Raw genomic sequence first — 10,517 nt, forward strand, 5'->3', positions numbered from 1 at the left:
TGTGGCTGGAGGAGATGTCAGAGCTGAAGGAGGCTGAGGGTTTGCTCTGAGTCCAGACTAATACTAGGCTTTTTGGTGAAGTTGTCTGCTAATACCCTGCCTCTAGTTTTTAAATCAGAATTAATGACTAGTCAGGAACATTGGCTTCAACAATTACTATTATGTTGCAACAGATGTTCAGCCAGTCAAATTATTTAATTGGCTTCATGCTCCTTAACCTCATAAATCTGTGAAAAACTGTGACAAGGGGAAAGAAAAGAAATTAATGATAATAAATCAATACCCTAAACTCTCTCCTTACCTCTTAAATTAAGCTTTGGATCAAAACATCATTGACAAGTTTAGGAAGAAAACAGAATGTCTCTGTCTTGGATACAAATCCCSCTCTAGAATTTTTGGTGGAAATGCCCAAGAGTTTGGGAGCAGCATCTTTGGGAAGATGGTAGATTCTCAGCAGGCAGAGTCGTGGATCAGCATTTGAGAGATCTGCATCCAGTCCCTAGCTCTGCCACAGGCCTGTTCCCTTTCCAGCTTGCTTGAACAAGGGGAATCTTGTCTGAATCCTGTCCATCCAGCACAACCAGGGTATCTCCCTGCACAAAAAAAAAAAAAAAAAAAAAAAAGGGTAACTTTCAAGCTGGGACTTCTTTATAAGTTTATTTTATTTTATTTTATAAGTTTTATTACAATGCTAGAAATAGGCTATTATGCAGGCAAGTTCCTTGGTTTGCTGTAGCTCTTGCCCAAAGTTTTGCCACTGGCTAGGCAGGATCCCTTACTTTTGGTTGGAGAAAAAACAAACACAAACTTTGGGAAAGAGAAAGAGGTTTTTTCTCTGCAGAARTCCTTTGCTGTTACTTCCAGCCTTGTGTGTTACAAGAGGGAAGATGGAATCTGCTATGCCATTAACCATTATTCCAGGAAATGGGAGATCATAGAATCCTTATGGTTGAAAGGGACCTCTAGTTGGCCTTCTAGTCCAATGCCCCTGCACATGCAGGGTAAATGATGACTTCCTCAAAGTGGAAGTAAAGATGACTTTCTGAGTGACTAAGGTCACTCTTCTGCAGTAAACATCATCTTATGTTGATGTAAACATGGATCATTTTGGGAAATCCAGGGAGAGACAGGACAAAAAAGTAGAAAATCAAGGAGACAGTTAAATATGACTTGTTTCTTCTTCTTTCTTTTCCACTATGTCTTTGACTTTTCATTTACTCACCTGCAAAGCAGCTGATCTTCTCAAAACAAATGAAAAAATAGGGCAGACTCTTTACTGTAACACGTTAATGCTTCTCTGCCCTGCCTTGTGCTTATGGCTCTGTTACAGACGTGTTTGTCTCTCCTCGTTGCTYCAGAATCTTTAATTAAAAAGGAGATAGTAAATTAATCTTTGTCAGATATCCAGTTCTGCTTGTCACACTTCTGTATTTTCTTCCTGTCCACCTCCTCCACAAGAGATTAGAGGTTTGTTTTATTATATACATATATATATATATATATGACCCCCATTCTGGGGAATGACCCCAGAAACTCTATTGACAAAGAAATCTTGAGAGACTTGCTTTCTAATTTTCATACCTTAGTTAGCTGCATTCAAGTAATGGGAATATCACCCCTTCCTCCACTTANTTTTTTTTTTTTTTTTTTTTTTTTTTTTTTTTTTTTTTTTGAGGTTGCTGAATGGATGGTATAGGAGTCTTGCAGTTTACAGTTCACCTGCAGAACAGCAAGTCCATCCCAAGTGACTTCGGTTGCCTCACTATCATTTATCTGAAGCAGAAGTTGCTATTGCAAAAGATAAACCCAGTGCTCAATAGGTATGAAACTGAGCTACCCTTAAAAGTAATCCTCCCCTATGTGGTTTCAAGCAATTCCTTGGGGAAGTGTTTCTGTCATTAGCCTCTGTCAGGGTCCTGAGAGAGCCATCACCGGATGCCGGAATGGTAGCTCAGAGTTTACTGCACTCAAATATTTAGTGTTTAAGGAAGACACTAGTCAGCAAATCAAAGTCTACATTGACCCACTTCATCCTCAGCCTGCCTAGAAGGGCAGGGCTTTATTCCCGTACATTCTCTGTTTAAAATTTAAAGCTTTGGCTTCATCTTTATTTCAGAATTTATAGTGAAAAACTTTTTATTAAAGGGTTTTCTTGTACTCATTTGCTTTCTTGAGCTGTTCTTAGGGTCTTAATTCTTCCTTGCAGCAATTTCATGTAACGTGTGTTGTGATATGCTGCTCTTTCATAAACCAGATCAATCAGAGGGGACAGAAACCTAAGCAGACTAGAAATGGATTCACCCATGCTAATTCAAAGGCACAGAAGAGTAYAAATCTTCCCTTTTTCAGATACAGAGAATGGGCATCCTCTGGAGRTTTGCAGGACTGGCCCAGAGCTTAAGTTCAGAGCTGTCCAGGCAATGTAACCTCCCTCCTATGTTAAAAAATGTTACCCTGTGTGTCTACCTGGAGCTTGGTGACAATCTTTTGCTGAAAGCAAAATCGGGAAGAAATGGCATGACTCGCATCTAATACTCCATTTATCTTGCCTTATTTTCTYCCACATAAGAACATAAATGAAATGATGTTTACACCTTTTGCTTCTATTGTCTCACTTTAGAAATCATGCTACTATTACATATGTTTTTTCTCATTTTTTAGCAGGGGCAGAATTAAGAATGAGATTGTGAGAAGGAAAATGCTCTATATAGATCCATCTTTTAACTGATGAGAAATAACTCCCAGGTGAAAAAAATAATAATAAAAAAGAAGACATTCCTCTTAGTTAAGTTCCTTATTTTCTGTAGAACACTCAACAGATAGGCTGAGGTTTTGCATAGTACCCCATCATTAATATCTCTATTACTGCCAGTAATCAAACTATCATCTGTTTTCTAGCAGATAAAAAGAAATAATAAAAATATCTTTGAGTGTGATCAGGAAAGCTTGGGGGAAAAACTCTTCTTTTAGAACTCCAATGTCCTTTAAAAATATAGGGTTTTTTCTTCCCCTTTCATTTCTTTAAGATTTTTTTTAAATGAAGAATACCATAGGGATTAAAATGAAAAAGGATCTGGAATCATTTTGACTGAGAGGAAAGAAATATTTGTACATTATTCATTGTACTCTAGGTTATTCATCAAAAGTTTCATTCTTCAACTAAAGTCTTTTCCTTATCTTAAAGCCACTGACATGAATATATATCACCAAGTTAAAAAGATTGAATTACACTTCTCCTGCTGCTGCTGAGATTCATGGAAGCTCAAAGCCCAGCCTAGTCCCTAGGTGTACTGAGCCTGTGCATTTTATGATTTTCGCAGAACAACACTAACAGGGTTTGTCTCTTCATTGTGATACGGAGATGATTGAAAATGTGCCGCTGTATCGCTTGATAAAAGACCTTTGCCAAAAAGGAGAGCAGCTTTGTCATTTGAGAACATTACCCATGGGGCTTAAGAGACCTACTTGACAGGGAAAGCTCTAGCAGATTCTTTTTTTTTTTTTTTTTTAAGCGGCATGGTCTCCGTTGCTGATAGTGGAGCTTGAACAGCTCAGGAACAGTGAACAGCAGTTGCTGGTGGTGGAACTTGAACAGCAGAAAAGAAAGAGCTGAGAGGTGCATGTGTGGTGGGCTTCATCCATAAAGTTTACCAGGGTGCATGGATATTGATTTGCCCTATGAGCACCTAGGGAAGAAGTGATATTTTTGTAATCCAGTTCCTTGTATTTTTTCAGAGGGATTTGCCCTCAGTCCATTCTGCATGGCTACACCAGAGCTTCAGAAGGCTCTTGGCTTCCTGAGGAGTCAGTTACTCTTCAGGTGTCCAGCTCTAAAATAAACACGGAGGTAATGGTGTAATGCAGAGCTCAGTGCAGGCTGAGCGCCTGCTCAATCTGCTTCACTTTTAAAGGTGCCAGAGGGATATTTGCCAGCAGAGTAACAGTAATTATCAAGGCAGGGTGGTTTAAAAGGGAGCTGACAATTTGTAGAGCCAGCACTTGGCCTTTGCAGGACATGCTGGGCATGGGCCTGCAGGCAGGCCTAGCTCAAGGTAGTGCCCTAGCACCGAGAGGAGGACAGTGCCTGGTCCTGCCACCAGCTCAGACAGGCCTTATGACCCAACCTAATGAGGAAGGGACAATAAAAAAGAGCTTGTAGGTGTCCCAAATTTCCCCGTGGGTCCTGAGCAGATGGGTCTCAACTGCTTTTCTTTTGGAGGCATTAAGATCCTAGCTTTTTCCTGATCTTCTTTGAGATGTGTTAAAAGGGTTAGTTCACTTCAAGGGCCCTTAAATATGTAACACATGATAGGGCCTGAGGCATACTCTTTATTTATTTTATAATTTATATATATATATATTGCAGGTGCTGAAGCAGGTTCTTGGGGATAAGGATGGTGTTAATGGCTCTGAAAACATCCAGAAGGCAATAAGACTGCCATAGCCTCAGGGCTGCCCAAAGTACACCATGACCCACAGCAAGGGAGGGCTGAAATGGCCTTGTTCCCTACAGCCCATGAAACAAGAAGTCAGACTTGGYGGCAATACAGGCTCCAGCCCCTCTGAGGTCTCTATTTTAAGGAGACATCATTTTTTTTGTTAATTTTGGTATGCATTTTGGAATCAAGGGCTACCAAAGATTATGTAGTATCAAATAATAACAGCAACGCTAAGCATACAATAATATTGTATGACAATATCAAATATTACTGTGCAAATACTTGTTTTAATAGCATTTTAAACCTAAAGCTGTCAGACTGCCAAACTGGTGCAGTTTGTACAAACACACTGATTCTGCTCAGCCTACTGCCTCTGTAGTGATCCACAATTGCATTTTCCTCCCTGTGCTGGAGTAGCTGGTTTGGTACCCACCAAACTTGTCTTGCTCTGTAAAAAGGGCAGTGTAAGATGATCCAYTCTGATCCATGCATCATCTTGCAACAACTTGCCTTAGATGGGAAAAATGGAGCACTGCTGTTTGAGCAGGACTGTTTGAGCTATGACTTGCTAAGGGCATGTACTGATAACTTGAATGGAGGCRAGCTTTGGACAGGCAAGGAGAAGAGAATTGTAATTTAAACCCTCAYTAAAGTTCTTGAAATCATGATAAAATAATGGCAAACTAAGTTCAACAAGAAACAGATCATTATTATTTCAGATTAAACTGACCCAGTGTAGGGTGGTGGTGATGAGTACTGAAAAATGTAAAGTGCCTAAATATACATCTTTCTTGTCTTGGCAATTTAGCAAGTGTTGTTCTTACCTTTGCCTCTCTCCGTCCACCAATCCCCACCTTCCTGCAAAACATAATAATACTTGTGAATTTTGCTCCTGTGGCTCCTGAAAGGTCCAGAAAAGAAGGATGGGTTTTAAACTCAGTCTTATCAGTCTAAACTAACCTATTTGAAAGAAAGAGACTGTGAGAGGCTGAAGGGGAAATCATTTCCTGTGATTTGAATACCGCTCCTTCTCCGTGAATTATGAAAAGCTAGCTGAAAGGTAGCTTAGGAAGAGCAGTTTGCTCTCTAGCTGGTCAAGCAGCAGGGCTGAACCRGACTGACGACCAATTAGTGAAGGTAAATAGCGCAGGAGAGAACGCTTCTGAGCCAGCCTGYGGTTGCAAATGAACTAAAGTGTTATTAGGCCCCTGCCCAAAAATAAATGAGGCTGGAGTTAATTCAACCATCCTACTAATGCTCTCGTATTGGTCTGTGTGAGTTATCCTGTGCTACTAACTGTTGGTTTTACCAGCAAGGCAGAGACCATGAGGAATTTAAAACGGAGTCTGCTTTTTTGGAGCTGTTAACTGAAGTTACTAAAATACACATTAAAAACAAATCTTGTTCATGCCATTTCTACAAAAAGAAAATACGTGTGAGAGCAGGTCCCTGGCTACAGCAGTGCAGGGCAAGCAGCAGCCACTGAGGAATCAGAGGAAGTCACAGGCCATCGGCGCCCAAACCGCGGCACCACGAGGGTGGTGTCACTCAGTACGGGCGCTCTCTCACCCGTCACTCCCGCTGCCTTTGAGGAGAACTCTGCTGATTTATGCCAGCCCTGGATCTGGCCCCTTGCAGTGTTAGATTGATGTATATTAGGCCAAAGCCAGGAACAATTTCTTCAGCAGCTGCCCTTATTTTCCAAGTTAACTTTTTTCCCTTTCTTCCCTCTTTCTGAACTCTAAAACTCTCTCTTTCCACATGAGTTGAGCTTTCTCCAAAGCAATTGTTTAATGGGAACATCTGGTGTGTGAATGGAAGCCTTATTTCTCCTTTTCCTTCAGTAAACGCTCGTTGCATACTTTAAGAGTCAATCTCTTTTTTTTTCTTCCCCAAGCAGAGTAAAGAGCCCTGGATCATTACTAGACAGAACAGACTGTGCTCTTTAGTTACTTAACATGTGCAGGTGTAACCTGCAAGCCATGACTTGAGAGCTTTCCCCATAATTAAAAGTTTTCTTCTCTAAAGTCTTGGCTGCTGATTAAAATGTAGCAGTCCTTACTATTGTTCAATTAGTGCTAATTAGATAGTAGCTATGCACGGTACTTCTTACAATTCAATAACCACAAAGTGGGATATTACTTTTTCTTGTAAGAACAAAAAATCCTGACTTCATTTGCTCATGTGCTATTAAGAACTGTGTAAAATGAGAGAATAAGTACTTCATAAAGATAAAAGTTATTAAAAATATTATTAATCTTTTCAAGCCCTTTTCTTTCCCCTTCTCCACACCCTTCTTCAGTCTTCTGGCATGATTCAACATTGATAAGATGAAAAACAGGGATGCTGGAAAGTTGGGGAGTTGCAAAAGTTAGGGAGTGCCATCTCTACATCAGTTAAAATTCTTCTATCCTGCAGGTTGGGGTCAAAATTAACAAATAAAAATGATTTAAATGACATGGATCAGTAGTCTGAAGCTCATSCACTGGCCCATCCAACCAGTTGCAAAGCACCTGCTGACTGCAAGTGCTTTGCAATTGTTCCAGTTCATTCCCAGTTAAATCAAGCAAGGTGTATGCATCATTTGAAACTGCCTACACAAGCCCATTGCAAGACAAGCAGAAAAGAAAATTCTAGACCAGAACCCAGAGCCTCATTCCCACCAGTTAATCTGTTAGGACATATCCATTGCTTGTGAGGAATCCCTACAAGTGGCCCTTTAGGCTGGCTGTCTACTCACATGCTTTGTTCTTTACTTTTTTKTTKKTTKKTTTKTTTTCCYGCATTACCAGGAAATTTATATTTCAAAGAAGAAACTGAATAAAGATGAGAAATCATTACTTTTTAMGGCTACTTGCAGTTCCCCATGGAGGATTGCTGGGTCCTCTGCAAAAGATCTCTAGGTATGAGATATTCAGAAAATCTGTGCCACATCACCTGGGACTTTCAAATGAACCCATGTAGCACCAGGGACAATCTTTATGAGAATGATTAAAGAATTATCAACCTTTTGTAGCCAAGCTGTCTCAAAAAAAAAAAAAAAAAAAAAAAAAAAAAAAAAAAAAACACATCCTCCATAGTTTGGGGACAGTGTTCCACCGACCTCACTCTTATCTGCTGCTTTCTTCCTTTGCTCTGAGTAGATCCAGTTCTCCAGATCTGCAGCTTGGTCTGACTCCTTTTCCCCTACTCATTCTTATAAAAACGCCATTCATTCTGTTTTTAAAATTCCACAGTTCATCACAGAGGTAGTGCTTTTCCTAGGCATTTTACTCTCAGCCTTGTGGCACCAGCAATTTGGATCATTTTGCTCTAAGTATATATCATTGTACAGTCATAACATCAGGACTGTGTCAGGTGTGTCAATGCAAATGACACTTTGAATGTGTCTGGGTTTTTTCTGTTTGTTTATGTGATGTTTTGGTCTGCTTTGAATGAGCTTGGTTTCAGAAATTATAGAGTATCTAGTTTTAACAAGTCTCATGGTAACTATCAGGAAACAGTTATATAATGTTATATCTCTCTTTTCACTACTGGACCACCTTCTTCTCGATTTGACACATAAATGTGCTTATTGATGAATTACTTGCAGATAAAAGAGGAGAGAAGGGGCAAAACCCAGGGCAACATGGACTGCAGTGGCCAAGACCTTCTCTTTCAACTTGATTTACTGAAATATGCTTTTGAAGTCACAGAACTTAACAATATTAGATTGAYCATAATGGATCAGGTGAATGAATAATTTCCTCCCCTATTCTTTCTCTGATACTGATCGTTAACAAATGCTACTGGATGAATACGGAAACATGATCAGTCTTTATTGATGTTTTCCCAAAAATACTTTTTCAGCCCTGCTAAAAATTGGTCACTCAAAACTTTCCAATATTTACACATATATTTATTATTAATGCCAAAAAAGAAAAAAAGTATTTTATAGGCCTTAGCAGATTTCTTGTTCATGACCTCAGACAGTTACCCATTATACAGTTAATAGAAAAAGGTCTTGTGGCAATGCATTCCACAGCTTAACAAAACCCTGTGTGAGGAGCAGATCTATAAACCTTACCGATCTGACCTGGTTTTACACTCACTGGAATCAGTATTACTGCATGTGGCTGGTAGGACATTATGATGCTTTCTGAGGAATGTGCATAGTGCACGACACAGGAGATATGTGCAACACACCCTCTAGAGCTACTATTTGCTCTAGTATGGCCAAGATGAATCAGCTCCTAAGTCAAGGCTGGTATGAGCACACCAGTGCAGTGATCTGCCTCATCTCAGCAGCTTGGATGGATGCTATACGAAACCTGAAGAGTAGAAACACAACCATGATCTTTTTTTTTTAAATAAATCCATTCTGTTATAGAATATGCTAGGGTCCCTTTTATACATGATACAATGTATGAACTTCCAGAGAAAAGGCTTGTCTCTTATCCAAAGATGCTTTTAATCTAAGCGGGGAGATGGAGCTGGAGACGAAGTGAAAAGAAGAAAGAGATCAAAGGACCAGAGAAATGTATTTCTTTTCATAGCACTTTCTTGTGTGTGTTCAGATGCAAGCCAGAGTTCTTGGACAATCTACTTTAAATCCAAAGTGAATTATTTTGCTTGTGACAGAGAGCTCTGTGACCGTTCATGGGAAGATASATTTACATCCAGTAATAGCCATTCACATCCTGCCAAGATGCTGAAGTTTTCTTCTAGAAAGAAAAGTAATGGAATAGTGTTCTCACAATAAATGGTGGAATTAGGGCTCCTCTGGTTTGTTCAAGCCAGGATTATTGTCCTAAGGTATCTTCACTCAAGAGCTTGGAGCAAAGAGGTTTCTCTAGCAGAAGTTTCTCTCATGACATATGGCCTGAATGATGGGAGGGGATCCATCTTGGTCTCCTTTCTTCTTTTCTCCACCCTTTGGATAGATCTTTAGTTATCTTTGTAGAGATGAAAGCTGAGAAGTAAACAAACCACTAAACCCTCAAAACCAAATCAAAACCCTGCCAAACTCTGTGATTTATTTCTCCAAAGAGTACCTGTACTCTATTCATGGAGCAACTGTCTATGTACAGGCTTCTATTTTGTTCTTTCCCCTTACGGGGCTATTAACTATGTAAACATCTTCAAAACAAAGAGCCTGAGCCATTTCATTAGGGGAAAACATTTCTGCTTCCAGAGGCCTCTTGGGGAACAGGAGGAGTTCATTACAGCCATGGTGGTGTAAAAGGCTTCATGCACATGCAGAAATGGAACCACCATGAAACATTAATGACCTCAATGCATCAACAAATCTTAAACTGAATTAGAATAACGTTGTGTCTGGGGACCAGAGTGTACCTCCTTGGATTTTATTTTTTTAAGGCTTGAGGAAATGTAGGCTTCAAATTTTAATGGGGAGAGCAAAACAATTCAGTGATGCAAGCTGAATTCAGTGAAACAAACTGCCCCCAGCCCAGTGGTGAGTAGAAGGTAAACATCTTAACTACCACCTGCTACATTTGCTCTAGTCAGAGATATCACCAGGAAATAGGCTGCTTAATCCACATTATCAAATAAAGGATCATTCAATTTCCTTTCCTTTGGATTATTTGTGAATAAAACACCCTGTCAAATCATTCTTGTTTTGATAAGTAGCAACAAATCTTGACATTTTAAAACACTGAAGAGACATTTGGTGATGTTTCAACACCAGGAAACTGTTCAGGGGAAWATTGATCCTAATGGAAATTATCATATGGGTTTCTCATGTGAATTATGGTCCCTCATACAGTTGGATAACATTTTTTCCAAGGAATACATTCTTCAGCAATAGCTCCCAAAAAATGCAATTTCAAATGTATGGAAACCCATAGAACAATTTCTGTTGAATCTTTAGGGCTTACCCCTACATAAGACTTGGCTAAAAAATATTCAAGATTAAAAAGTCTACATACATTTTTTTATACATGAATATCTCCTGTTGTCCAGCAGCATTTCTCTGTGAATAACCAGCAGTATTTCCAATGATATAGATAAAACTGATGCTGTGCCAAAATCAACTCCAGTATCTGTAACCTCCACTTCCCTCCTCCAGTATCCCAG

This window comes from Nothoprocta perdicaria, unplaced genomic scaffold (genome assembly GCF_003342845.1).
Source record: "Nothoprocta perdicaria isolate Ctin4 unplaced genomic scaffold, notPer1 scaffold_7, whole genome shotgun sequence".
In the NCBI taxonomy this organism is placed as follows: Eukaryota; Metazoa; Chordata; class Aves; order Tinamiformes; family Tinamidae; genus Nothoprocta; species Nothoprocta perdicaria.